Source organism: Hakea prostrata, chromosome 4 (genome assembly GCF_041222555.1).
Source record: "Hakea prostrata isolate BN-2017 chromosome 4, UWA_Hpros_2, whole genome shotgun sequence".
In the NCBI taxonomy this organism is placed as follows: Eukaryota; Viridiplantae; Streptophyta; class Magnoliopsida; order Proteales; family Proteaceae; genus Hakea; species Hakea prostrata.
The window spans coordinates 55,786,140-55,813,941 of NC_142603.1; the positions used below are offsets into that span (position 1 = coordinate 55,786,140).

Sequence of the window (27,802 nt, forward strand, 5' to 3'; positions counted from 1 at the left end):
GGTGGTCCCGGTGGTTCACATCACAGCAGTTCAAAGAGAATGAAACCAAAAAAAAATTATAGCAACAGAAGTAGAAAAAGCAACAGAAAAGAAGAAGAGTAGCAGAAGAGAACCAGAAGTTAGAAAGAAAAGGAAAGAGAGAAGGTGACAAGAAGCAGTGAAGCAGAGAAGAGAGGCTTGACAAATTCAGAATCAGAAAGAAGGGGGGAGGGGGTAGAAGAAGAAGCAGAGATCCAGAGACAGAATCTGAGAATTGGAATTCAGAAAATATAGAAAAAGAAGAAGAAAAGCTGAGAGGCTTGAGAGAGAACCAAAAGCAGAAAAAGAAAAGGGAAGAGAAGCAGAGACGGAGAGCTAGTGAAGCAGAACCAGGAAAAAAAATAAGGGCCAATAGAAAAAGAGAAGATCGTGAGATACAGCAGCCGAGAGATTTGAAGGAGGAGCCAAAGCAGGAAAGGGGGGGGGGGAAGAAAAGAGCATCGACAGACAGATTAAGGAAACCAAAAAAATAAAAGAAGAGATGAGGAGAAGGAAGCATTACCTGAACATCTCTGCTGGATCATCCCTCCATTGCAAGCAACACCTTCCCTTTAGCATTCAACCACCGTCCTCTATTTCCATAGGAGAAAGAAACCCAGTCCAACAATAAACCTATACCCACAATTCTTTTCTTTCCTCTCCCTAATTTGTTTTCACATTTTTTTCGAAACTGTCCTCCCTTCTATTTTATTCCCTTCTATTCTTTGTTCTGATTTATTTTCCAATGTTAACCGCTTTACATACATTAACTTCTTACTTTTATTTTATACTCCATACTATAAATTTGCTCTTCATTAATTTTCAATTATTTACTCGTCTGCCATAGCGTGCTGATACTGATTCAAAATTTTGCCATTACTAATAGACCTATGCTTATTCAGAATTTTGCCCTTACTAATAGAGTTACACTTATTTAATATCATGCCATTACAAAAACACTTCCCTTTGTTCACAATTTCCACCACCTGCCTATAGAGTTTCCTTATAATTACCATCCTACCATTATGCTTGCACCTACACATGTTTATCCTCACCATGGTATCCAGCAATGAAGTCCTCCCACAAACTAAGTCCTACAAGACTGATGTAGAAGCTAAAATGGGCCAAAAGCTTCAACACAAGCAGAGTCCCTGCGTGGGGGGGTGCAATTTTCCCATGCAGCCTTACCCCCAGCAATTTTTGCTGAGAGGCTGTTTCGTACCTTGACCTCAGGCTACAAGTGTGGTCCATCAGCCACTGTGCCAAGGTCCGCCCCTTAAAATTGATACTCTTACTGCCACTATCAATTCTGTAAACAATCCTAGATAACTATTAAACAAGTAATGAGGAGAAAGAGATATGAAGGAAGAAGACGATAGGAATGGGCGATAGAATCTGTCTCCTATCAAACCAGCCAACACATATCTTTATAGTAGATCAAGATTGGATTACAAAAGGAATAGGACTCCCAACTCTAATCTAATTAAACCCATGGAACAAAATTCGATCGATATGGTCAATATATCGAACGAAATGTCTGCAAAACTTGAAATTGAAACGAAATGTACTTGTAGGCATGGTGGGAGATCTCGCGAGATCTCGGCAAGATCTCGCAAGATATCTCGCCTTTTGTGAGAGGCGAGACGAGATCTCTGGCGAGATTGCAGATCTCGCTTGAGATCTTGCTCATCTCGCGAGATCTCGCCAACATCTCAGCGAGATCTCGCTAACCGGACAAAAATGCATGCTTTAGGGGCTTTTTAAAGCCCCTGTCTCACTCGAGAGAGGCATATCTCGCCTCTCTCGAGCCTGTCTCTCTCCTCTATCTCGCTGGAAGCATAATTTTGGCCGGAAAATTCGATTTTTGGCCGAAATTTGGCCGGAATTTGGCCGGAATTTGTTGGGGATTCAACATAGCAACATCATCAACTCATCTACAACAACAAATTCAAACATATTTGTAGTGATTCAAGCCTATTTCAAGGGATCTTCAAGAAATGTAAGATTTTCCCCCAAATTTGATTTTTTTCAAATACAAGGTTCTACAATGATTGTATGAGTGTGATATCAATATATGTTGATGATCAAGCTTTGATCTACACTTTCATAGAAAAAATTTTAATTTTTTGTTATTAATTTTTTTTTGAATTTTCATATTTAAAAAATATATTATCTAAAAAATTAAAATTAAAGATTATAAATAAATACTTATGATATGAATGTGATTATTATATGTTAAACTACATTTAGAGGGCTACAATCTCATGTATTAATATTTTGATTATCATGCTTGCTGTATTTTTTATTTTTATTTTAAATAATTAAATAAAATATTATGAAAAATAATATTTTATTATATATATATATATATATATATATATATATATATATATATATATATATATATATATAAATGATGCTTATATTATGTAGTCTATTTTAAAAATACAAACATGTCTTATTGAGCATTGTATATATGTTATCTTAGAACAAAGTGTGTGTTTTGTTGTTTTATAAATTATTTTTACATAAAATAATTATAAAAAATAATATGTTATTAAAAATTTATCTTTTTTTTTTTTAAATGATGCTCATATTATGTAGTTTATTTTAAAAATACTAACATGTTTGTTTGAACAGTGTATATATGTTATCTTAGAACAAAGTGTGTGTTTTGTTGTTTTTACATGTTTTTATGTATCTAAAAATTATTCTAATGATTATTTGGGAATATTCATGATTCATGTATGTATTTCAGACTTTCAGTGCTGTACATTTGAATCTTAAATGGCAACTAGTGGGAGTGGCGGCACTAGTAGTGGGACTCAGGACATTGCTTGGCAACATGGGGATCCACTGACTGCTGACAAGAAGAAATCCCGATGCAAGTATTGCCTCAAGATTTTGAATTCTGGTGGTTCAACCAGATTAAAGCAACATTTGGCTGGTGGTTATAAAGATTTTGCCCAAGTGTCCCAGGGTTCCTTATGAAGTGCAAAAAGCAATTGCAGCAACTTTAAGGGGAGGGAAACAAAAAAAGGACGAGATGGCACAAAAGCAAAGGGAATTTGAGGATACAGTGCTATCTAGACCTACTATTGATGTTGATGAGGAGTCAAGCGATGATGAAGAGAGGAGGAGGGTTATGGGTGTTGAGTCACGAGCCGAATGGAGACAGATGAAGGCTGCAATGGAAGCTAGCAGACAGTCCTTACATGTTGAAAGTGTGAGGCAATATGAACAGACAAGGGGAGCAGGTGGTTTGGGGTCAGGGGCATCCATGCCACCTAGACATAGTTTTCAGGGAACTAAGACTGAGAGGACCGAAAGGAGGAGGAGGAAGACTAGACATTATGATTCCACATTTGACCAAGAACCCTTCCTCTTCAACCAACAAGACATCTATCAAAGAAGCATTCCCTATATGTTTGCTGGAGGTAGAGAAGGCAGTAGGGAGGAGGAAGCTAGGTTATCAATCAGCAAATTCATGCTCTATAACAACATTGTAGCCAATGTAGCCAAAACACCATACTATCAGGGGATGATCAATGCAATTGCTAGGGCAGGTGTAGGGGTTAAAGGCCCAACAGCTTGGGAAGTAATGAATAAATATTTACCCAAGGTAAAGCAGGAGGTGGATGAATACATTGGTTCATTAAAGGAAAAATGGAGTACATATGGCGTTACTGTGATGGCTGATGGATGGACTGGTCCTACTAGACAGTCCATCATTAATTTCATGGTGAGCTGCAATGGAAAGACATCCTTCCTTAAGTCAGTGGATGCCTCAAATAAGATCAAAGATGCTGACTACCTTCACAAGCTTCTTAGGGAGGTGGTCCTCGACGTAGGGCCAAAGAATGTTGTCCAAATTGTCACAGATAATGGTGCTAACTTCAAAAAAGCTGGTGAAATGTTGATGAGGAAGAAGAGCAACAGGATCCACCTCTTTTGGACACCATGTGCTGCTCATTCGATTGATCTTATGTTGAAGGACTTGGGGAAAAGAAAGTCAATCAATACTGTGGTTGAGAAGGCAAGAAGGGTAAGTAATTTTATTTATAACCATGGTTATGTGCTGAAGATGATGAGGAATCACTGTAAGGGTGATCTAGTAGACCTGGATTGACTAGATTCGCCACCAACTATATAGCTCTGAAAAGCTTCCAGAAGAATGTGGTGGGTCTTCGGCACATGTTTGCAAGTGAGGAGTGGTTTGGTTGGCGTGGATCTAACCATCCTGATGCAGTACTAGCCCAACAAACCATTGCTGATGATTCCTTTTGGAGGCAGCTGAGTAGGACACTGGGCATTATAGAGCCTATTGTGTTTGTTTTAAGGATGGTGGATTCGGAGAAGAAGCCCACAATGCCCCACATATATGCTGCTCTCCAGCAAATGAAAGAGTTGGTTAGAGCTGCTGCCCCTAGCACCTTCAAATCCTACGAGAGGATCATCGATAATAGATGGGAGACGCACTTGATGCATCCTTTGCACTTGGTTGGTGAGTCACTTTTAAGTCTTTAAGTTTTTGTTGTATACTTTAATTTACATTCTTTATTTGTTATAACTTATAATTTAAAAACAAGTAAACAACCAAATCACTAAGTCACTAACCAAATTTTTTATTTTCACAATGCAAGCTTACTACCTCAGCCCAAAGTACCATTACAAGAATGATATGGGGCTTGATGTAAAGTTGATGACTGCGGTGCAAGAGGTGGTGGAGAAGCTTGTGTCAAATCCCGTCATGCAAGGGACAATTAATGGAGAGGTGAGAACTTATTCAATTGTTTCTTCAACTTCTTGCATTAGTGCATTAAGCATATACATAATACAATAATTGAAGAATTGGTGTACAGATCAGGGAGTTCAGGGATGCCTCTGGGAGTTTTGAAAAGCCTTCTGCAATTACAACTAGGAAAAAAACTGATCCTAGTAAATAGTTCACTACTCTATAAGACTATAAGTCATTAAGTCTATAAGTCTATAGACTATAACTCTATAAATGATAACTATAAGTTATATAAATATAACGATTTACTTGCCTAATGCATTCTTATTTTTGGTTATGCAGCTGACTGGTGGTTTCTATATGGAACTAGTGCGCCAAATCTCAGGGACATAGCAATTAAAGTACTCTCACAAACTTGCTCATCCTCTGGTTGCGAGAGGAACTGGAGCACCTTCTCGCTCATCCATAGTAAGGTACGGAACAGATTGGGGAGTAAGATGCTCGAGGACTTAGTGTATGTGCATTACAACATGAGATTGAGAGTAGGGCACATACAAGATGATATAGATGACGACAGTCGTGAACTGATTGAGTTGACTGATATATTCCACGAGCCCCCGCGAGAAGATGAGGAAGATGATGTCATATATCGGTGGGTTAGGGATCGAGGTGGCCCAGTGCTGGATGGGCCAGAAGGGCAGCCTGATCCTACCATTGCTGTTGCTATGGGCCCAGATGCTGTGGCTGAGCACCTATCTTCTGATGAGGGTCAGGCTGTTATAGCGGCATCAGAAGGATCAGCTGTACCATTTGTGGAGCCCACCGGTCGACTTAAAACAACTGAGGTGACAACTAGTAGTGGGGATTCAGATGATGCCGATGATACCAGACGGCCAAGTGGCCCAAGTCAGCCATCGAGTTCGAGTCATGGAGGCAGTCAGGCTGGTCGTGTTTCTGGTGGAAGTCAGCGTCAACAAAGGGAGTCACCTGACTCACCTCCACCAGGTCCGAGTCATCCGACACATGTGAGCCACAGTTCCCCTATCTCTCGGACTTATAATAGGAGTAGGAAGAGCAAATCAAACCAGGGGCAGGGGCAACCGAATGATGATGCGAGCATGCATGATCTTGAATTGAACATGGGAAGCATAAGCCTAGATCAGAGTGATTCACAACAGCAGAGCCTGTCATCGGGGTACCAATACAGGGATCACAGCACCGGGTCAGATTACAGTGGGTATTCTTCTTATGGAGGTCATACTATTCCTCAAGACCCTTCACCTGAAGAGTACACATATGGGAGTGAAGGTGGGTTGTTAAATGAGTGGTTTAGAAACCCGTACCCAAATACTCAACAACTATATGAACAATAACAACAACAATGGCTCTTTCACTCACCCACGATTGACGGTTATCCCAGAGTGCTATTCGGCTATTCCTCCAGTATTTTGACATGCAGACATATACTGGTCATATAAACCGATATGTGACATACTTCAGTGATCAATTGACTTGGGAGTCATATGTGGCCACTGTTTAGAATCAATTGATGCGGAATGTTGAGTGATACTCTTAGTCTTGTAAGTTGTAAGTTGTAATCTTCTTAATTCTTATGGTTGTAAAATTTTGAAGACATTTAACAATTTATTACTTTGAATCTTTGATAGTTTGAAGTTTGAACTTTGATCACTTGTTGACTTGAATACTTGATGTGTAATGTTATTGTATTTGTATATTTGTATTTGATACTTGATAGTTGATAAATGATAACTCATTAACTTGAAGCCTTGAATTACTTGATATCTTTACATTACATGTTGTCTCTGACTCTCTAAGACTCTCACTCTATTCTCTCAGACTCTAACCTTGCATTTCACAGAATTTCGGTTTTACACATAGAGTTGACTTAGGAGACATAGTTAGGGTTATTTTCTCACAAATCTAAGGCCACCAATGTATTCAAAAGGCCTTAAATAGGCTAAATACCAAGTTTCAGCCCAACCAAAGCCCTAAAACCCACCAAGATGGGCCATCGAGACTACTGCCAATTTTTTGGCATATCTCGACCGAGATCTCGCCATCTCGGTCGAGATCTCGGTTGTTTTAGTGGCGAGATCCCACCATGCTTGTAGGAACAAAAAGTGTACATATCGTTTTGTATCCACCGATATATCGGTCGATACGAGTCGATTTTTCGGCCCGATACCATATCGGGCCGAAATGATACCTGCGTAAGTTATAAAATATCCAAATCGAGCTCATTTTCAACCTACCGACGCTATTTCGACATATTGAGCAATATCGCCCTTGCCAGTTTCGACCTACCGACGCCATATCGTCATTTCAATCGACATTGCCCTCTGCATTTCGACCCCCTTTTGAAATTTTTGGTGATTTCTCTTGCTTTCATCCCCTTCTACACCTAATTTCTAGTATTCCATTTTTTTCAAACACTTGATTTGCTCCTCCATTTGTGCATTTTCTCAAATCTTGCAAGGTGAGTAACCAACTTCTCTCATTTTTTTATTTTTGTTTCATTTGTGCCTTAAATCATGTTAGATTGCTTCCAAATTTATGTATGTTTACTTTAGAGTGTTGATCTATGAATTTGTAGTGTCAAAATTATTTTTTTATTCTTCCTACTATTTTTTATTTTTCTGTTATTATAAATTATTTACTAAATTATGTATATTGCTAAAAATGTATATGTATAGTACATGTATAAGCTTCAAATGAATGTATGTGAGAGTTGAGACACCATTATTGTTGTGATGGTGTTGAATTAATTTTTTTTCTGTTAATTATGTAATTTTACTGTATTTAATATATATTTAATTAATTAAAAAATTATTTAAATATAAAAAAATAAAAAAATAAAACTAATTAATTTATGTTTTAAATCTTAAAATAGCGGAGTATTAGTGAAAGCATGCATGCAATGTTTGGAGCATGTTGTGGATATTTTTAAGATAGTTTTTGTGTATTTTATATATTTTAAAATTATTTATATATTAAAAAATACTCATATAGTTATACATATAAAAATTTTATATTTAAAAATAAGAGGTTATTATTAGAAGCATGTATGTCATTTTTGGAGCATATTGTGGAGCTTTTCAAGATACTTGGTGTGTGTTTCTTGTATCAGGCACTCTCTTTTAAAGATGTCAGACATAGCTTGGGAACATGGGAGGCCACTGACAGCTGATAGGATGAAGAGCGAGTGTAATTATTGTAAGAAACAAATAGGAAGAGGTGGGGCCACTAGATTGAAGGTGCATCTAGCTGGTGGCAACAGGGATGTAACAGGGTGCCCAAAGGTGCCCGTAGAGGTCAAGAGGGCAATGGCCTCAATATTATTGGTGGAAAGCAAAAGAGGAAAGAGAAGAGAACACAGAGGGATGAGTTCGAGGATGCCTACTTAGATGACCTTCCAGATCCCGAGGATTATGGTAGGGATGAGCCAGGAGACAGTGACCCTGATCCAGAGGCCGGTCAGCTGAGGAGGGCGATGATGATGAGTAGGGAGCAACAGAGGATTGATGACATGAGGAGGCAACAGCGGGGTCTGGGTTGTGGGTCCTCTAGAGAGCCAGTAGGTATGGAAGGCACAGGTGGCTCCCAAGTCCCTATGAGGAGGACTCAGAGTGTGAGGCAAGAGGCTCCTATCCCACGGGCCCCCTACAAAGGGTCGAGCTTCGTCAGCACATCCTACAGATCCGGATCTTGAGATTCTTCGCAATGATCCGACCCTATTTAGGAGGCCTGAGCAAAAGCAGAGGAAGTTGAAGCACTTATGGGGGAGTGTGAAGGAAAAAGTGGGGATGGCTTTCTCCAAATGGGCCTATTACTATAGTATTCCAGCACATACAACCCAGGGGCCCTACTACAGAGATATGATTGAACAGATAGGCAGGGATGGGAGTGGTGCACAGGGCCCCACTCCATATGAGATATATAATGTGTATTTGCCTAAGCATAAAGAGGACATAAATGAGTACATTAAGGGATTAAACCCATGTGGAATCATTATGGAGTGACTCTGATGGTTGATGGTTGGACTGATCCCACTAGACAGTCCATCATCAATTTCATGTTGAATTGTGATGGGATAACAGTGTTCCTCAAGTCAGTAGATGCATCCGGTGAGAAGAAGGATGCAAAATACATTTACAAATTACTGAAGCAAGTGGTGAAGGAGGTTGGAGTGGAAAATGTAGTTCAAATTGTGACTGATAATGGCTCCAACTACAAGAAAGCTGGGTTGAAGATGCAGGAGAACTCCAGGTATCTAAAGTCTAAACATATAGTATTAATTTTCATTTGTAAATACATATATTTACATTACACATATACATGTACACTTTATAACTTTGTATTGATGCCTTGATGGATGGACAGATATAGGCTCTTTTGGACTCCTTGTGCTGCTCACTCATTGACTTAATGTTGAAGGACATTGGAAAGGTCAAGCTTGTGAAGAAGACCGTGGAGCAAGCTTGACATGTTAGCACCTTCATATATAACCACACATATGCATTAAAGATGATGAGGGACAAGTGTCAGGGTGAGTTAGTGAGGCCAGGCATAACCAGATTTGCTACTAATTGGATAGCACTGCAGAGCTTTGAGAGTAGGAAGACTGGCCTTAGGAGTATGTTTGCATCAAAGGAGTGGTTTAACTGGGAGGGTTCTTCATCAGTGGGAGGAAGGAGAGCACAGTTGACCATACTCGATGAGACTTTCTGGCACAATGTGAGGATAGTGGTGAAGATGCTTGAGCCTGTGGTGAATGTGTTGAGGATGGTAGATCAGCAGAGAAAAGCTACTCTAGCACACATATTTGCTGCAGTAGAGAGGATGAAGCAGCAAGTTGCTCAGGTCCACCCACACGGCAACAAGAAAGTCCTTCAAATCATCGACATTAGATGGGAGTCTAAGTTGCAACATCCACTACATAAGGCTGGTGAGTTGTTAAGTCTAGTATTTAATTTAATTTTCATTATGTTATCACACTATTAAGCATTAACTATTCCCATTTTATGACATACTCTTTCTTACACAGCATACTATTTAAATCCCAAGTACCATTACAAGGACAATCTTAGGATGAGGCAAGATTTGATAGATGCTGTCCAAACTATAGTGGAGAAGTTCGAACCGGATTCAACTAAACAAGCACTCATCATTATGGAGGTGAGATAGTGATTTGAATCATTTGATATTCACAATTCATAGTTTTATACCAAGTGTCTAAGTCATTAACCTAGTAACTAGTTATTGTTTTTTCTCTTTATATATTAGGTAAAGGCTTTTAGGGATGCCACTGGGAGCTTCGGTCGTGCTGTGGCCGTAACGGGACGGGAAACCGCCCCTGCAGGTAAGTTCCTTCATTTATTTCATTATACATTTAATTATTATATTCTATCTTTAATTTAGTTATTTAAGTATTAAAATGACTTGGAGTCTATATTTGTTGCAGCTGAGTGGTGGTTGCAATTTGGACGTGATTCACACAACTTGAGTAGGATTACAAGCAAAGTGCTCTCCCAAACATGTTCTGCCACTGGTTGTGAGCGAAACTGGAGCACCTTCAGCCTCATTCACTCGAAGAGGCGCAACCGATTGGGTGTGAAGCGTCTAGAGGACCTTGTCTACATACATTATAATATGAGACAAAGAGAGGATTATATTAGACAGGGGATGGACAAAGAGAGCACCAACATCGAGTTGGCCGACATATTTGAGATGGATGATGATGATAACCCAGTAGTTGACTGAATCAGGGACAGTGGAGAGCTATTGCTGGATGAGGAGCGAGGTCGTCCTAGTAAACCAGTTGCAAAGGAGATGGGGGCTGATGTGGATGAGTACATGGCCCAAGAGGGGAGGGCACATGCAGAGCCCGCTCGTCCCTTCGTGCCACACCCTAGTGCATCCACCCAAAGTGAGGATTTGATTCTCTGGTCCGACACTGAAGATGAGGTGACTCAGGCCTCCGGCGATGACGACGATGGTGGTGATGATGACGATGGCGATGACGGTGATGATGGAGGGGATGAGGAGGGTGTGGGACCTCGTGATCAGGATTCAGCTGATCCTAGGGACAGACCACCACCAGCAGTACGTGAGAGTCAAGGGGGGGAGGATGACCACCGAGATTCACAGGAGAGAGTCAGTTCACCCACGCGACACAGGATTCAGACCATACTGAAGCTGCATCTCGAGGCAAAAATGTTTCCTCTACATATTCGAGGAAGGGGAAGGGGAGACAGCACGGCTGGAGCACAGAGGACACGCCATCATATGGGTCCTACCGTCCACCCGATGCCGAGAGCTTGGTGGGATCTATGAGATCGATGAGCATTGATGATGCTAGAGACTCCTCCACCTTCAGAGGATCCGGATGGCATAGGCCTGCATAGTCCTCATATGATACTGCTATGGAGAGTATTGGTTCTACCGAGTCGACTTATGGTTATGGACCATATGGTGTCCCTCCTGGCTATCAGATTTAGGGTCAGGCCAATTAGCCACTAGTGGAGCCTTATGGTTATGGAGCAGCCTATGGAGCTTATGGTGTCCCTCCCACTGTCGATTATCGGAGTTAGCCACTGGGACCTTATCAGTATCCTTATCCTTCTCCTAGTCCTGAGAGCCAGGGTGCTCTATCCTTTGTTGAACAGATCTTCCACACTATTCCACAGCCACAAGGCCCACCACCACCAGTTCCTTTGGAGATTCACAACTTCCCACCGTCAGGAAATCTTATGCATGTGGATGAGGGCACGTACAGAGATGCAGTTGTTGACTATGTCCAAAACTATACGGGGCAAACATCATGGGAGTTGTATTGTCATTTGTATGGGGTGCAGACAGAAGAGGGAGACCTTGAGGCTTGAATAGAATAGACTTGTAACTTGTAAGTAATAACATTCCTGCTTCTTCTTTGATTCATGTACTATATACTTGTAATGTTGGATACTTGGATGTTAGATTTTCAGTAGTTTTTTAGTAAACTAGTAGTTTTATGGTGTTTATTATGCTTGAAATAGGTAGTATGCAAAAATCCAAATCAATTTGAGTGCATTTGAGGCTCGAAATTGACTTTTCAAGAGTATCCAGTTTAAAGTATCCAGTTTCGAAACATGGAAGTTCCGACATTTTTCAAGGTCGAAATTACCATATCGATCAAAATTTTTCCTTGATTAAACCTAAAGCTTAATAAGAAACTCACTCAAATGAGGACACTATGAAGTGAAGACCTAAAGCAATAAAGAAACCACGATTGGGGGATTCCTCTATTGTTTACATCATATATCTCATTCATTTTTTTTTTTTGGGCGAAAACCATAATATCTCATTCATATCTCATGTCTCTAACACTCCACTCAAGATGGATTATACACAAGAAAGCTCCAGCTTGTACAAATAGGAATAGACTTTGATAGCAGCACCAATCTTGAACCGTATAGCAATCAGACACCCACAAACTCAAAGCAACACTCCAATTAATTATCATAAACACAACAAATCTTCCGAAGAAAGACAATAAAATATACCAACTAATGACGACATCAAACACCCTTACAAAATGCTGCACCCAATATCAACATAAAAGTACATTAAATGTAGCACCTAAAAGCTACAGAAAAGTACACCAAATGTAGCACCTAACAGCTACATAAAAGTTTATTAAATTGCAGCTCCAATGCCTGCACAAAGAATCTGATAAAAGTGCAACTCCCATGGCTGTACAAAAATTTCATGAAAGTGCAGCCCCCCTTGGCTACACAAAAGCCATCATAAAAGTGCAGCTCCTATGACTACACAAAAGCCTATCCCAATGAAGAGCCTTCAAGAACAAAGGAGGAGAGAGGCTTAGGGATCTGAAGCATCAAGGTATTCAACATTGCAGGCATCCTGAGACAGATTTAGTGGATTGATATAAAGAAAGAGAGCATATCGGTTCGTTGGGTATATAGTAGATACCTTAAACAAGACTCTATACGCACGGTTACTGATTGCTAACTGCTCCTGGATTTGGCAAAAGGCTCTGAAGTACAGGGATAAGGTAGAACCCGTCATACAGCATATAATTGGTGATGGGAAGGATACTTGTATGTGGCAGGACAAGAACCCTAAAGGAGTGTTGATCAAAAGATATGGAAACACAATCAGATTAGATGTGAGGTCACAGCATATGGGGATGGAGGAAAACCTCCTCTGTAATGGACAACGAAGATGCTGTAGAAGACGATCAGCAAATTTGCTGGCTCTACAGGGAGACTTACCACATGTAGAAAGGACTGATCACACTAAGGCAGTCATGGTGGTTTGGAAAGGGACTAGCACAGGTTTGTTCACTACCAAATCCGTTTGGAAATCATCCATCAAAGCGCACAGGAGGTGAGCTAGTGGAATGTGGTGTGGTTTGTTGATATCCCTAGACACTCATTTACTGCTTGGAGATGCTTTGGGGATGCCTTGCCAGCTAGAGATAATCCGCTGAAAAGGAAGCTACGAGTGCAACCTAATTGCTGTTTTGTTAGGTAGGGGTAGAAGTAGGGACCACCTTTTCTTTCATGGTCAGTTTAGGTCCATGGTGTGGAAAGCTATCTTTAAATTGTGTTCTGATGAAAGGAGGGAAATAACGAGAACAAGGTTATCCGATGCAGCTGTCTGGGTAAGGAATTATATAGAGTTAAAGGAGAGAATTGGGGTTATTGCAAAGATGATGAACTGGATCCAGGGCCACCCACAGAAGGCCCAGGGAGGTTACCAGTACCCTATGGCCCAGCCAGCAACCTAGGGAAATCCCAATAGCATAGGGTCATTTTGGTCATTACTAGCCAGAATAGGAATTTTGTTAGGAGTCTAAGTCTACTCTTATTTGTAATTTACTAAGTCTTTGTTATGGAAGATCCTAGTCTAGTTAGGAGACCTAACTAGAGAAGGATTCCTTTAGTTGGATCCAAACCTAATTCTCTTCAACCCAGCCCCATTTCCCGCTCACCAAACCCTGCAGCAGCTTCCTTCCATCTCCCCACCCCTATTCTCCCAATAACCTCCCTTTCCCCAACCCTAGTTGATGTGAACAAAGGCCCTCCCCCTGGCTGAAACCCTAATTTGGAGTCCCAAAGCCAACCAAGATGGTGCACCTGGGGTTGGCCCAACCCTTACAAGAGCAATTTGGTCATTTTCCAGCCCTAAATTGTTAGTTAATTTACTTTCAGAACTTTAAGTTACTTTTCTGAGTCTAACTCTACTTTAAAGTCCAAGTTTGGTTTAGTTGTTTGGGTTCTAGAATCATAAGGAGTCTCTTATTTAAGTAGGACTCTTTATGGTTAATTAGGCCTTATTATTTTACGTCAAGTTCTTTTATTTATGTGGCAGTCATTTAAAAATTGTAAGGGGTATCGTAACTTATAAGGGAAACCCTAGTTGAGTTAGTTTCTAATTTCCCTTGATGAGTCAAGTTAGGTTTCCTCACTAGAGTCCAAGTCTTTTTTCCCTCCAATTGTAAGGCTATAAATAGCCCCACCTACTTCATTGTAACTTGTAAGACACTGAATTTGATGAATACAATTTCCTGTTTAAAGGCAAACAAGGTCATGGTCTTCTTGGGAGGGCCATGGCAGATTTAGGTACATTTCCGCAGTCAATTCAGCAAGAGTTCCTGAAGTCCAGCAGCAGCCTAGCAGTCACAGCACCTTCATTCCATCTAACAAGGAAGGACGGCAGCCAAGAATCTGTCTCCAGCCCCTCCCCTCAATCACAGCACAACCCCAACCCCTCCCTTAGCATCGCAGCAACTTCCCAGCCCCCCCTCTTTCTCTTTCTTACGGCAGCCCCTCTCCCCCTTTTTCTGTTTTCTTTTGTTTTCAGAAACCTGCGGCAGAACTGAAATAGAAAAGAAAGAAGAAAGAAAAGAAAAGAAACGAGAAGAGAAGAGAAAAGAGAATATCAAGATTCTTTCACAAATCCAACAAGAACACCCCTCCCCTTGCCGCAAGCTTCTCTACCCCTTCCCTCCCAACTGCAAGTCTCAAATCCCTCCCTCCCTCATCCAAGATTCTTCCCATTCCATATGAACATTTAATTCCCTTTACTTCCTTCCTTGATTTTCTTAACATCTCAAATCCCTACCGATACCAATTCTGTTAACCCTAGGACATCCCTCCCTTTTCCCATCAACCCTAAAATGTTCTGTATCTTTTGTTCATCAAAAAATCATTCCCACAATCTTCCCATATCAATCCCATAAATCCTAGGCTAATTTCAGTCATCCAAAATCATCCCACGGGAATTTATAAATCCTAGATTTTCCCTATCAATTGATATCCCTTTCCACAAATATTCCTTGTACTGAACATCAACCCATAGAATTTTAGGATCAGTTGCTGGAAGATTCTGGGCTAACCCTAAGCTCGAGAGATTTATTTCAAGAAAACCCTAACCCTAGAGTTGGGTCACATCACTAGTTCTTCATCCAGCCCCATTTTCTTCTTTTTCCCTTCCCCTCTACCTTGCAGCAGCAAAGCTTTCACCTCCCTCCATAAACCCTAGGTTTCCATCCACTTCCCCAATCCCTAAGCCCTAGTTCTCCCAATGCCCCACCATATTCCCTTCCCTTTTGGCTGCAACACCACCTATCCCTTGACCCTGACTTTAACCATTTCTCTTCACCCTGAAACCCTAAAATCTAAACCCTAGTCTTCTATCTCTTAGATCTTTCAAACTACACACCTAAATCCTATTTCCTTCTGGAAACATCATTCCCCGCCCCTCCTTTACTTCGACCTTAACCCTACCCTAGCCACCCCCTAAAACCCTTAAAAATAAGAAACCCTAATTTCCCCCAGACCTTAACTTTTTAAACCCTAAAACCTGAATTTCAGTTCTGAACTCTAAATTACAGCAAGGTTCTGGATTGAAGTTCTACAAGCCTTAGATCCCTAACTCTACCCAAACCTCTGACAACCCTTTCTAAAACCCTAGAACCCTCAAATCAGTCCCTATTTCTCAACTGCAGGGTTATTAAACCCCAGAATTACTGTTGGCTCACCTGAATAGACCCTAAAATTGGCATTATGTATGACTATTCAGCACCTTTGGACTGAGGAATTATCAGATTTCAGGGATAAAACCAGGAAAGCAGAGCAGTTAATTACAGCAATTGTGCAGGATGTGAGGGTAAAATGTGCTGCTCCATGCATTGCTACTGAAAGAACTACCAAGGCTATTCACACAGTTGAGATCTGGAATATTCAGGTCGTTTGGAAGAATAGGACTCCAAAAGCTTGAACCTGGTTGGCCCCTACAAATATCATCTAATTGCATCATCACAGGCTCTAGCGAATTCAACAGCCTCATATGGTGGGGTTTGAAGGAACAATTCTGGCAGTCCTATCATGGCATATGCTGGTAGAGGGAACAGTTATTGGTATTGGCAATGGAATTGCAAGCCATACTTAAGGGGATTCAACTATGCTCTCAAGAAGGGTAATTGGAGGTATCCAGCAGATCTGATTCTAATTAGCAGTAGATATGCTTAATGGGTCTATCCAACTTGCCTTGGAAGTGTCAAGCTATAAAAGGAAGAATCTTACAAGAGGCAGCAGTGCTCACAGAAGTGGAATTTAGGCATAGCCAGCAAATTACACAGATACACATAGGGCAGCAGCATCAGGTGAGATGGGATCCTAGTGGTTTCCCTAAAACTAGTCAACCTGATTCAAGGGGATGCAGCAGCACATGGTTATTACAGGATGTAAAGTAATTTGGCTTATTTTTTCCTTTGGGATACTGGTTATTATCCCCTTTATTTGGGATGTAATTGGGCTTATTTCCTATTTGGATACTGGTTAGGAGGGATGCTTTCCTTGTTTGGATTCTCCACACCCCTCTATAATGGGGTTGTAGGAGAATGTGTTCCTTTTGAAATGCTTCTTTTCTAATATAAAAATATCTCACTCACCAACAAAAATAATAATAATAATCAACTCATTGTTGAGTGTAAAATCCATAAAAAGAATATGTCTTCACAAAGACTTGCTTTGCTCGCTAGAGACATCTTCAATCTCCTCCCATTACACGTGACCAAAAAGGACCAGAACATCAAAAGAAAAGCCCCATTTATGTTCAGTCAACCCTCACACTAACAAATAACAATCCCAAACCAATACGATCCATGGTCCACCAAAGTGAGAGACTAGAAAATTAGTAATTAATCAACCAATCCCGACTCAATCCTCAGTTGAATCCAGGCAATTATACCAATCATGGGTTCCAAACTCATTTTAATAACTCATGGGCTTACAAATTCATCAAATTGGCCCCATTTCAAGAGATAATGGCAATATAATAATAAATCAGAATTTTTTTTCAAGGGGTTATTGGTAAATAAAGGAAAAGATGGTAAATCTATGAACATTAAAAATTGATATGGGAATGAAATGAATGCAATTAGGAGAAATCTCAAAAAGATAAAAAAAAAATAATAATAATAATAAATAAAAAAAAAAAAGAGAAAACGAAAGGATAAACTTGGAAGGGGAAAATTCTCAATGGCAAGAACTAAATAGCATGAAAAGGTTTGGGCACAAATAAAGGAAGAAAATAATCACTAATAAGTTGAATTAGAAAAGGAAAAGGAGAAGTCAAAAGGGTAACATGAAGTGGTTATCTTGAAAAGAAAAGAAGAAAATAATAATCGGTAAATAGGCTGAAATAAAGCTAATTAAAGGGACCAAGGAACTAATCCTAATTATACATCCAACCCAAACGACAATAGGAACACCAAATAAAGCAAGTCCAGGAATTGAAAAAAAATGTAAAAAGTTAGGAATCGGGGGGCAAAATAAGTTTTCCCAAGTAACTCTCTCCCATCTTCCTCCCTTTTCTCTCACATTTTTTCTATTCTCCAAACATCTCTCATTAGTTTCTTCACCATATATCTCAAATAGGACTGGAACAAGTTTCTGATTCTTTGAAATCCAGTTACTGTGTGGATCAATTCAATCTCAGAACAATCCTTTGCTATGTCTTTGGATCTAACTAAACTCAACAACAAACTCAACCAGGAAGCAGCAACTAAAACCACCGAAGTACCTAAAAGTGTAAATCCAGATTTGCCAGATTGCTATTTGGCCTTATAGCTGTCCATACGCAAAACCAACCCAGTAATTGCAGACTGCAACTAGCATCAGTGAATTTTTTTATATGGATTCAGAGGTGCCCAAAACTATATGGACAAGGACCAGGGAAGATCAGAGATTGGATCCACTTGGCAGGAAGTAGACAACCTCAACAACACACAGATAAAAGGAAAGGGATCAAACTATGAACTATCAAAGAAAGGCAAGACATTACCGTAATGAATCTGATTCCCACATCCTGACATAAAAATCATTCCACAATCTGATCAAGACAAATTAGAAAGAGTCCAAGTTCCAACAGGAAGAAAATGAGGAAAATATAATCTAATCAAGCTGATTGATGCAGGTCCAGCACCAAATTAGCCAACTTCCTTTGAAATCAACTTAGGGTTGACAGATATGGGTGTTGGGCCCTTGTTCAGCAGGTTTATGAGGTCATGGGCCAATTCTATGGGCCCATAAGTTCAGTGTTTAGGCCAAGTACGAAATTAGGCTTTTACTTTAGTTTAATTGGTTTAATTTTATTTAAATCCTGCCCAACTTTAGTTATAAGGGTATAGTAGTCTTTTTCTAATGTCTTGTTTTATTTTTAAGAGTCTAATTAGTCTAGGATATGATAAGGAATCCTTTTAGTTTAGTTATAAGAGTGGTATTTGAAGTAGGATAAGTATGTTGACTACAACTAACAGAGTCAGTTTCTAAGTCCTAATTTCACTAGAACTTCTTATGTGAGGCTATAAATAAGGCCATGGGCATGTAACATATTACAGATTTGAGAATACAATTAATAAGGAGTGTTGCTGCCTAAAAGCAAGGTTAGAAAAGCTTCTCATCAGTGGTAAGGCACCTTATGTGATCGAGTAAGCAACCTAGGATTTTTATTTTAAGGGGTCTCCTATGGCAGTGCAGCCTGCCTCCAATATTCCATCTCCATCTAACCCCATATACAAGGCTTGTGTTAGAGCCTTAGGGATAAAAAATCAGCACTTATTCCATTCCCCTTCCACTCTTTTAATTTTTTAAAACCCTACCTTCCATTCCACTTCTCATACCATCCTTTTATAAAATTTTCTTGAATTTTTGGACTTCTCTAGAGACCCAAAATTCAAGGTCAGGTCTACACAAATCCAACTGTTAGATCTGTCCCAAACCTCAAGAACCTCATCCCCCCAACCCTACTGACCTTCCATCCCAATTTCACCCCAATGGGACCAACCAAACCCTAGTCTAAGCCCTAATTCCTTTGCTGCCCTAAATTCCGAAACCCTATCCTAAGCCTTGATTCCTAGCTGCCCTAGATAGCCAAATCCGAACCCTAAGACAGTGAAACCCCTAATCCTGGGTCCTCAGAACCATAACTCAAACTATAAAACCTAGTCCTAGATCCCCATACCCTAATCAAGAATCCCTGGCTTATTCACTGCCGATCATCTAAAGATCTTGGAAGAACTGGCCCTCATTCATTTGAGGCTACATCACCAATGGAAGCATGCAGCAGTTAATGAATTTTTCAATAACCTGATATCAAATACTGATCTTCTCTTTGACCAAGTACAAAACATGAATTGCTACTTGACGAAAAAACGACATGGCAATATGGTGTATCCTCCTCTTAGTTCCCTGATGTACTAGTTTTGATTTCACTAACACACAAAGAACGAAAGACTGACAGGCTGGGTGAAACAAAAAACTACAGCGTCGAGTACAGCAATGTGCTTCAAGCCAACATACAATGCCTAAGAAGCGAAAAGCAGCTGGAACAGATCCTTTGCCATTAGAAAGTGTCACTCTCATGCAAGGCATGTAGAGGGTAGATATCCTTATATTTCAGATGTGGTTATACAGAAAGATGTTGTAGTCAAACTTCGCTAATTCTTTTACAAGATATTTAATTTTTTGTGCATTTGAAAAGCATGTTATGAATATGTGATTGTATTTCGCCAAGTGGAGACCGCTGGAAAACGTGGTCCAATGATCTTGCACATCATTATTGGAAAATTATATTTCTATGTTCTTATGTGGCATCTGACATATTCTTTTTGGCTTGAAACATCAATTGATTGGTACATTGTTCTTGGTACTGGATCAGTGAACTGGTTTTGTGGGCGATCATCTAGAGCCACTTTCTAATGCAGACTCGTCATCAAATTAGGCTTCCGTCCTTACAAATAAGTCAAGTGTTGGGTGATACACATGTCAAGCCTTTGGTCCCCTGGGCTTTCTATGTCACAGATCACTTTTAAGGGCCTAAAGTAGGGCAATTAGGTTGCATAGGGATTAGCTTCTCTATTGAATTTATTTCATGTCTTGGGTGTTCTATATTGAACCAGACTTGCTAGTTAGAACCAGTGGTTCAATTTAAGTAACTAAGTGATGTGACCATGAGTTCAACCCTAGGTGGGGCCCGTAGATGGTTCCAAGAAGTCACCATAAGCTGGCCAAACCCCCAGTAGGGGTATTTAGGCATTTTAGCCCTCTTTTCAGTGCTAGAATTATTTCCAAATTTGTTTCTAGAGTTTGAATTGGTTTCTATTTCTTAATTTGAGTTGTGTTTGAATTGGTTTGGTTGTGGATCAGGTAAGACTTGCAAAAAGAAGGTTCCAATCGTTTAGGAGGATTCTTATCTTTTAAGAGTTTACTTTTAATTAGAAATGTCTTCTAGTAGTTGGTGGTTGAGTGTCTCAGTGTCCAAGGGAATTCTTTTTCAAGTGGAATTCCTTAAAAAGGATCTTTGAGTTACTAAGTCTTTTATGTTCAGCACATGTCTTTAGTTGTTTAGATTCCAAATCAAGAGTCTAGAAGATGTGATTGCATCCTTGTCTGTTAAGGGATCCCACTTGGTCCTAGAGTCTTTTAGTAGGCTATAAAAAAACCTATTGTTTCTTTGTAATGTTATCTGATTAATACATTGCCATGGAAGGCCCTGGTGGTTTGTTATTGGGATTGGTGTGTGATCCAATCGACTCCTTGACGTTGGGAATTAAAGCATTCTTAGGATATTCACTTTTAGGCTTGAGTACTCCCTTTTAGATGTCATTATTTCAAGTGTTCAATGGGGCTGGCTAGCACTCTGTTTCTTTTTAGTTTCCTACTCAGTTAAAGATACCCAATAGAAAAAGCATTGACAAGCCTTTCCATTTTAACATAGGAATTTAATATTTAGTTTTTTATAGAAGGACATGAATTTGATTATTGAAAACTCTTTCTCTGCTCTTCTCTTTTTCTCCATTAAAGCTTCTGCCTTGTTTGATCAAGGCTGGTATGGTACGTTTGGAGTTTGATTCGATTGATAAATTAAGATGGAAAACCCGGTCAGTTTTTACGTGGGATTGGTGTGTAATCCAATGAACTCCTTGATGTTGGGATCTAAAGCTTTCTTTCGAGTTCTTGAAGATCTCCTTCAGGTTCAAGTTCAAGATTCAAGTTTAATGACAAGATCCAATCATAGTTCAAGTTCTACATTCAAAAATGAAATCCTAATATCAACCATATTTGCCTAGGAGAACTCAAACCTCGAAACACCCTATCCATGTAACAATGTCATCCGAAAATCTCCTTGCGTCATTCCCAAATTCTTGAATTCTCATAGACTCATCCATCCATCTCAAGCCTAATATCTCAATTATCACAGGGAAACATTCCCAAGACCCAAATCTCCCCCACCACCAACCAACAAACCATTCAGATACCTTCACTAAGAACTCCATCAATCCCACGGGAACCCTAAATTTGACCATAACCCAACTTTTTACAGCTTGAATCTCCTTGTTCATCAAAGATCCAAAAGCATTACTCTAAATGATCTCCTAGGACAACATCACTTTGTAGTTCTTAGCTTGACCATACATATGATGATGCACCACTTGCTCTCATCACAAGTGTTGGGACTGCAATGGGTTTAAGGGGTGCAATTCATAATTGCTTAGATTATGAGACGCATAAGGACTTGCCTCTTGAGTATTGAACCTAGTGACTTCATGGAGGTTGAGTGACTTATGTTCCATTTCCAATGAATCGACAATCAGGAAAAGATATGACTACTTACAAATTGCCCATTTGGAAAGAATTCTCATAAAAGGGCTTTTTTTTTAATTTGAAAAGAGGATTACATTATGTATTTCCTCTAAATGAAAATCATTATTATCACTTGTTTTTTGGAAAGAGCAGTTTTGCATTTTTAGTCTCTATCATGTTTAGGTGCATGTTGGAAATTGTCAAGGTAAGCCAAGGGCCATTCTGTACATGGACATCATGGTGCTAGCATCTCACTTAGTGTTGAAATTTATGGGTGGCCTCCATCCTAGAGATTTAAATATATCAAGGTTGTATAGGCAATGGGATATGAGAAGCTCAAAATATTCTTCTAGATGAGCCGAACACTTGTGATATCCTTGAAAATATGAATGACAATATTCTATGATCATTTATAAGTCACTCAACAAGGTTAAGCTCAAATCACAAGAGATGGAATCTCGTTTTTATATTGAGTTCTTATTGGATAATCAACATGTATATCAACTTTCCTTTTGTACTTCACATTTTATTTACTCGTCTAAGAATCATTTATTCAGTTTGTTCTAGGGCACTGTTTCCAACAACCTGAACATAGAATTCCATCAGCACCAAATTCTTTTTTATTTTTTAAATAAATTTTAACTCCTCAACTCAGTTGACACTAGAATACTCCACAACCAAAGAACTAAAACAAAAAATAAAACGTTAGAATTCCAAATACGGTGGTTCGCGGAAGAAGTTAAATGAATAGAACTCTAAGTATAGCCATACAAAAAAAAACAAACTAGATTGGCCTATAGCATATGGTACACCTTCGTGGCTCCATCTCCACCAGTGGAACCTCTCATGAAAATATAAATGAAAGAATCGTTCCTGATCGCACAAACTCTTATCATCTTATGCTTCCAACCCAGCTCCCAGATGGGGTTTCAAAGGAAGGCAGGTGAAGAAAGATTGGCAATTGCAAGAAGAAAATGAAAATATAAACCTAACCAATACTCCGAACAACTTGGAAGGAACACAAATGCAAAGAAATAAAAGAAACAAACCTTAGGAATTGGACATGCCATCCACGACGGCATGGTGTCGTCTTTAAGGAAGACAAAAATCAAGCTCCAAAAACGTGCAGCAAGTAGGGAAATTTACCTTCCAAGATGCCGATGAAATGTTCAAGTAGAAGAGGCACAAGCGTCTCTAACGCAGTTGGTGGCTTAGCGAACAGAAGAGGTTATGTACAGACTACACCGGGTATCGCTTTACCAATAATCGGTAGCTTCAGTATAAACCGCGGACAGCCGGACAAGAAAAGTTGAACTGGCGGGACTGCCGTGTTTCGGCTTTGGAACTTGGACTTATCTGTTTTCGGTTTTTTCTCGTTGAACGGATGAGCGACATCAGGCCGATACTAATTCGGTTACCTTTTCCCTGAAGGGCCTGAACAACTCTAATTCGGTCAAGACCGACCTGTTTCTGATTTTACTATAATATATCGGTTTTTTTGAAAGAAAAAAATCTCTACTTTGGTGCATTCCGCTCCATCTTATTGGTTCGGCCAGGATCAAGAAGACAAGAATCAGTATACAGAATCACAGATCTGTCTTTTTTTTATTTTTTTTTTTGTTTTGGTAAAACACAGATCTTTCGATCCAAACCAATTCCTCAAACTATGGGAAACACAGTCTTGGCCCAGCATCTCCGAAAACGAGACTGAGATTGGTTCGGTTCACCCATCTGGACTAGCCATCAGATCGATTAAAAAACTCAACAATTCTAGATTTTCTCGCGTGGAATGGGTCAGTCAATATTGATGTCCGGATACCAATCGGATTAATGTTTTTTTAAGGAAATTTTTCTATAATAGTGAACTGTTACCTTTTTCTTTTTTTTTCCTCAAATCCAAATTTTCAAAATAACCAAATTATGTTTTATTTTTATTCTAATACCCAAAAAAGATCGTTTACTCTTTCAATTGATTGAAGTGATTTATTTTTTAAGGAAAAAATTCTATAAAAATGAACTGTTACGGTGTTACCTTTTGTTTTCTTTTTTCTTTTTTCTTTTTTTTTAAAGTGACCAAATTATGTTTTATTTTTATTCTTTCACAAAAAAAAAAAAAAAAACCGTTTGTTTTTACTCTTTCAATTGGTTGAAGTGATGTACTCTTTCTTATCCATTTTCCTTGATGTTTCTATGATATCCTCGATTGGCGAAGGCCTCAAAAGAATGTTAGATGTGGGCCAATCACAAGGGTTAATAAGCCGCCTCCGACGTTCAAGTTAGTATATGCACCACTCAAAAGGCTCTATCAACTCACAGAACAAAAACGTAGAATCACACAAAGTCGGATATGGTCAAGAGTTACCTTTGCTATGTTTGGTTGTAGGATTTATATAGGTTTCACCTTGAGACATGGGTCGTCAAATTCATTTAGTGAGCTTTCGTCAAGTTGTCATAATTGAAAGTTTGAGTTTGACTATAGCTCAGGGAGCCCAAAGGATCCTAGTTTCCTTTCGGGAGTCGATTTCCTTCCTATTACATTTTTCGAGTATGTTGATGCTGGAATCCTTATTTTTACTATTTAGTTTTTGTCCAATTTCTTCTTGGATTTGCATTGGCATGAAAATGTTAGCAACTGACCCAAGGAAATCTAGCATATGTGATTTCCATCGGCCTTGGTGTATCAAGACTTTGATGCATTTTGGAAGAAGGCAACTAAACTCATGGAGAAGTAGCTATTAATGTTCTATCTTAATGTGTGTCCACCATTAGAGCCTAGCATCTATTAGAGTATAGTTGCATTGTTGCATTCCACTTCATGTTATGTTGCACTATATAATATATTGATTTAGAATTTGATACTAGTTATTTGTTTGTTAACTACTCGTTGAATTCTTTTGAAGCTCGCCCTTCGATGATTTGTTGCTTTAGAGCTTGTTGCAGATCCAGATGTCACAGAAATTCAAGAATACGAGACACTGGCGACCTATTCTTACCATGTACAAGATTACTATGACTTTCACAGTGAAGAATGTTCACGTCTCGATTGTGCGTACCAAAAGTTAATTCGACTCATGAGTTGATTTATACCGTTCGTGATGCGGAGATTTTCGAGTTTCGAAACTATATTTTACTTAAGGACACGTACTTGATGTAACACTTAAGACTTTACTTTATCCTTTCCAATTGTTTACTTTAGTTTTGTCATCATTTCCACACTCTGATTTGGTTTTGAGATCCTTTTTATTTTATATATTTTCTTTATTAATATTATGACATTGATTTATTCTTGGTCATGATTGGACTGCTGTGTTGAATGGTTGGCGATTGTATGAAACATGATCTGTGGGGTTGTGGATGTCTCCCCCGGGTATTCGGGTCAATGGATACCGGCTGGGTGGATGTGACAACTTTAGTCACACATCGGTTGGGAGCTAATTATACTACTACTATATAAATAGTAAGTGCTCCTAAGGGGGATGTGCATTGGAAGAGAAGTCAGAATGTACCACACACACAAGCCGAGCTGAGCCAAGATGGGTTAGGCCTTGGTCGTGGTCCACGGTCCAAGGTCTGTGTGCAGTTAAGGACCACACTCACATAATGTCGCATGAACCAAGGTTAAACCCTAGCATGACTGAGCCATGTGATATGTAACTTGTATATTAATAATTAATAACTAATATATCTATGACATGGGATTTGGGACTTGAGGGCATGGATTGTGGGTCATGGATCATGGGTCGCTTGATTCGAAAATCCCATTGTTGGGTTGTTGTAGAGAGGGAACTAGATGACAATCATAACCCCCTACATCTATACGCATAGTGAATATGTGTCTATATGGATTCACCCAAGGGGTGTGTTTCTAGCACAAGTGTTCTGTAATCACTATTTTCTCTTATTTTTCATGTCTAAAAAATCGTCCTTTGTTTTCTCTTTTCTTTAAGCATTGATATTACCCTATGTACTCCCATTGTGGGTAGTTCTATTGGAATGTGATACATCAGAAGTAGTAGAGTTGTTGTATCTAGGAGGTGAGATTGTGAGGTCAACCCAATCTGCATTATTTACGGGGTAATCAAACACCTTAAGGACAGTACATTCAAGTACACCTTAACTCATTGTTCATTCATGCTTACTTTGTTGTGTTGGGATGGAACATAAAGTGCAAGTGCTTTTGATTCAAGTGATCTCACCATCATTTCTTCCTCTACTCTTTTTGTTGTACGTTGTTGTTTTGTTTTGTACATTGCTTGTTTCTATACAAGATCTAATAGTGGTCATAACGATCTTTTTGTAATAAATACGGCTTCTGAACAATATTGCATCACGTTGGTGATAGCCCAAAAACAGAGACACTGATCGGGTAAAGACAAGAACAATCAATGTCAAAATAGCTGGATGGACAACGAAGGAGACTTACAAAAACACGCAATAATAAAAAGATTTGTTTGGGAGTTTTCTGAGTAGCTCCCAACCCGCAAGCATCTAAGCATCATGAACCCAAGCCCGAGCTGCATTGGGGTCTTGCATCACGGACAACTCGCTGGTCAGCTTCCATCGAGGGTTGCAGTGACCCAAGGATGGTCTTATGCCAACCCGACACGCATTGACCACCTCCACGTCATTGGTATTCTCACTTTGCCTAGCTATTATCTGATCGACCTAAATACCAGAGGGAGTGATCCGTAGTCACAAGATCAAATTCATCGTACTACCACAAACCAATCCACATAATAACTTAATCATGTGCAAACGAATAATAAATCCAATAATTAAATAATCTCTAGTACCAAGGAATTTGAAAAAAATCTCAAAATGAATGGAAGAGCAATCAAAATAGGAAGATTACATATGTTAGAAATGTTTTAAATATTTTATCATGGTACAAGTTTCTATCTCATAGTCATAGCGGCAAACTAGGTGAGTCCTATCATTATTAGTCGGCACCATAAAGGTATTCCATACAGGCACATGAATCGTCACACGTAACACAATCAACTCCCACAGGCGCTACATATATACTCGTTGGGGCATAAGCCTCCGAGGTCAGGGTCTCTTCAATACTTGCACAACCATCTAAAAAAAAAGATTCCACTAGGAATGAGTTCTATATAATTCAATGGGACTATCAACAACAGATATCCACACATTTAAGAACATGAGAAGATGAATGATGATTAAATGATATGTAAGTGCAATGCAACGCAGTGATGTACCTAACTCTAACCATGCAAGTCTCTAATCAAGCAGACACGCATTAAGATACATCACCAACCTCCTCTGGGTAGCCCCACACATACTCCAACAACTCCGGCTCTAGGGGTCATGACCAAGATATAAGGATATCAGTCTACTCATCGACCATGGCTGGGGATTAGAACACACTCTCTCACCACAACCATTGGTATGAGAAATGGCGCGTGTCAAGAAAATACCTAGCCCAATGCAAAGTCACCTACTTAATCACATTGTTCTAGGATTAGATATCTCCCTTATAGCATTGACCAACTCAATTCAATATCCTTGTCCATCTAGCTTTAATGCATCCTATGGTTCCAACCAACTCGGACTACACCTCCCCTTATCCCTATTGGTTACCCACATATGATTGGGGGGTAAAGCTCTCATGTCTTTCATAGGTTGGTTATCGGTTTAGACTGCCCATGAGCCCAACCCTACCACATGTAACCCTACCAATGAATGACCCCCACAATGCAGTTGTGTCCCCTCACGGGTTGTTATTAGTCTTTGGTGCCCACCAACCCAACACCCACCACCACAGATCACTCGGCCTCATTACCCTACCGATAAGGAAATGACATGATGGGGTTTACCTAACCATATGCAAGTAGACATCCTAGATATGCATCCT

At 39.5% G+C, this 27,802-nt stretch overlaps 1 protein-coding gene across 10 annotated transcripts in view; it reads right to left on the reverse strand.

The window, feature by feature from the left end:
* Positions 1-23,465, reverse strand: part of LOC149019762 (SNARE associated Golgi protein family) — a 49,236-nt gene extending 25,771 nt beyond the window's left edge. For 4 of the 10 annotated variants that reach the window (XM_089153745.1, XM_089153739.1, XM_089153740.1 and 1 more), the window contains exon 1: positions 23,074-23,463. The gene's annotated coding sequence lies outside the window, so the exon portion shown is untranslated. Of the gene's footprint in view, positions 1-22,976; positions 23,041-23,073 lie in introns of those variants that run through there. The other 6 variants (XM_089153746.1, XM_089153743.1, XM_089153742.1 and 3 more) reach the window with 4 other exon arrangements.
* Positions 23,466-27,802: the final 4,337 nt, after the last annotated feature.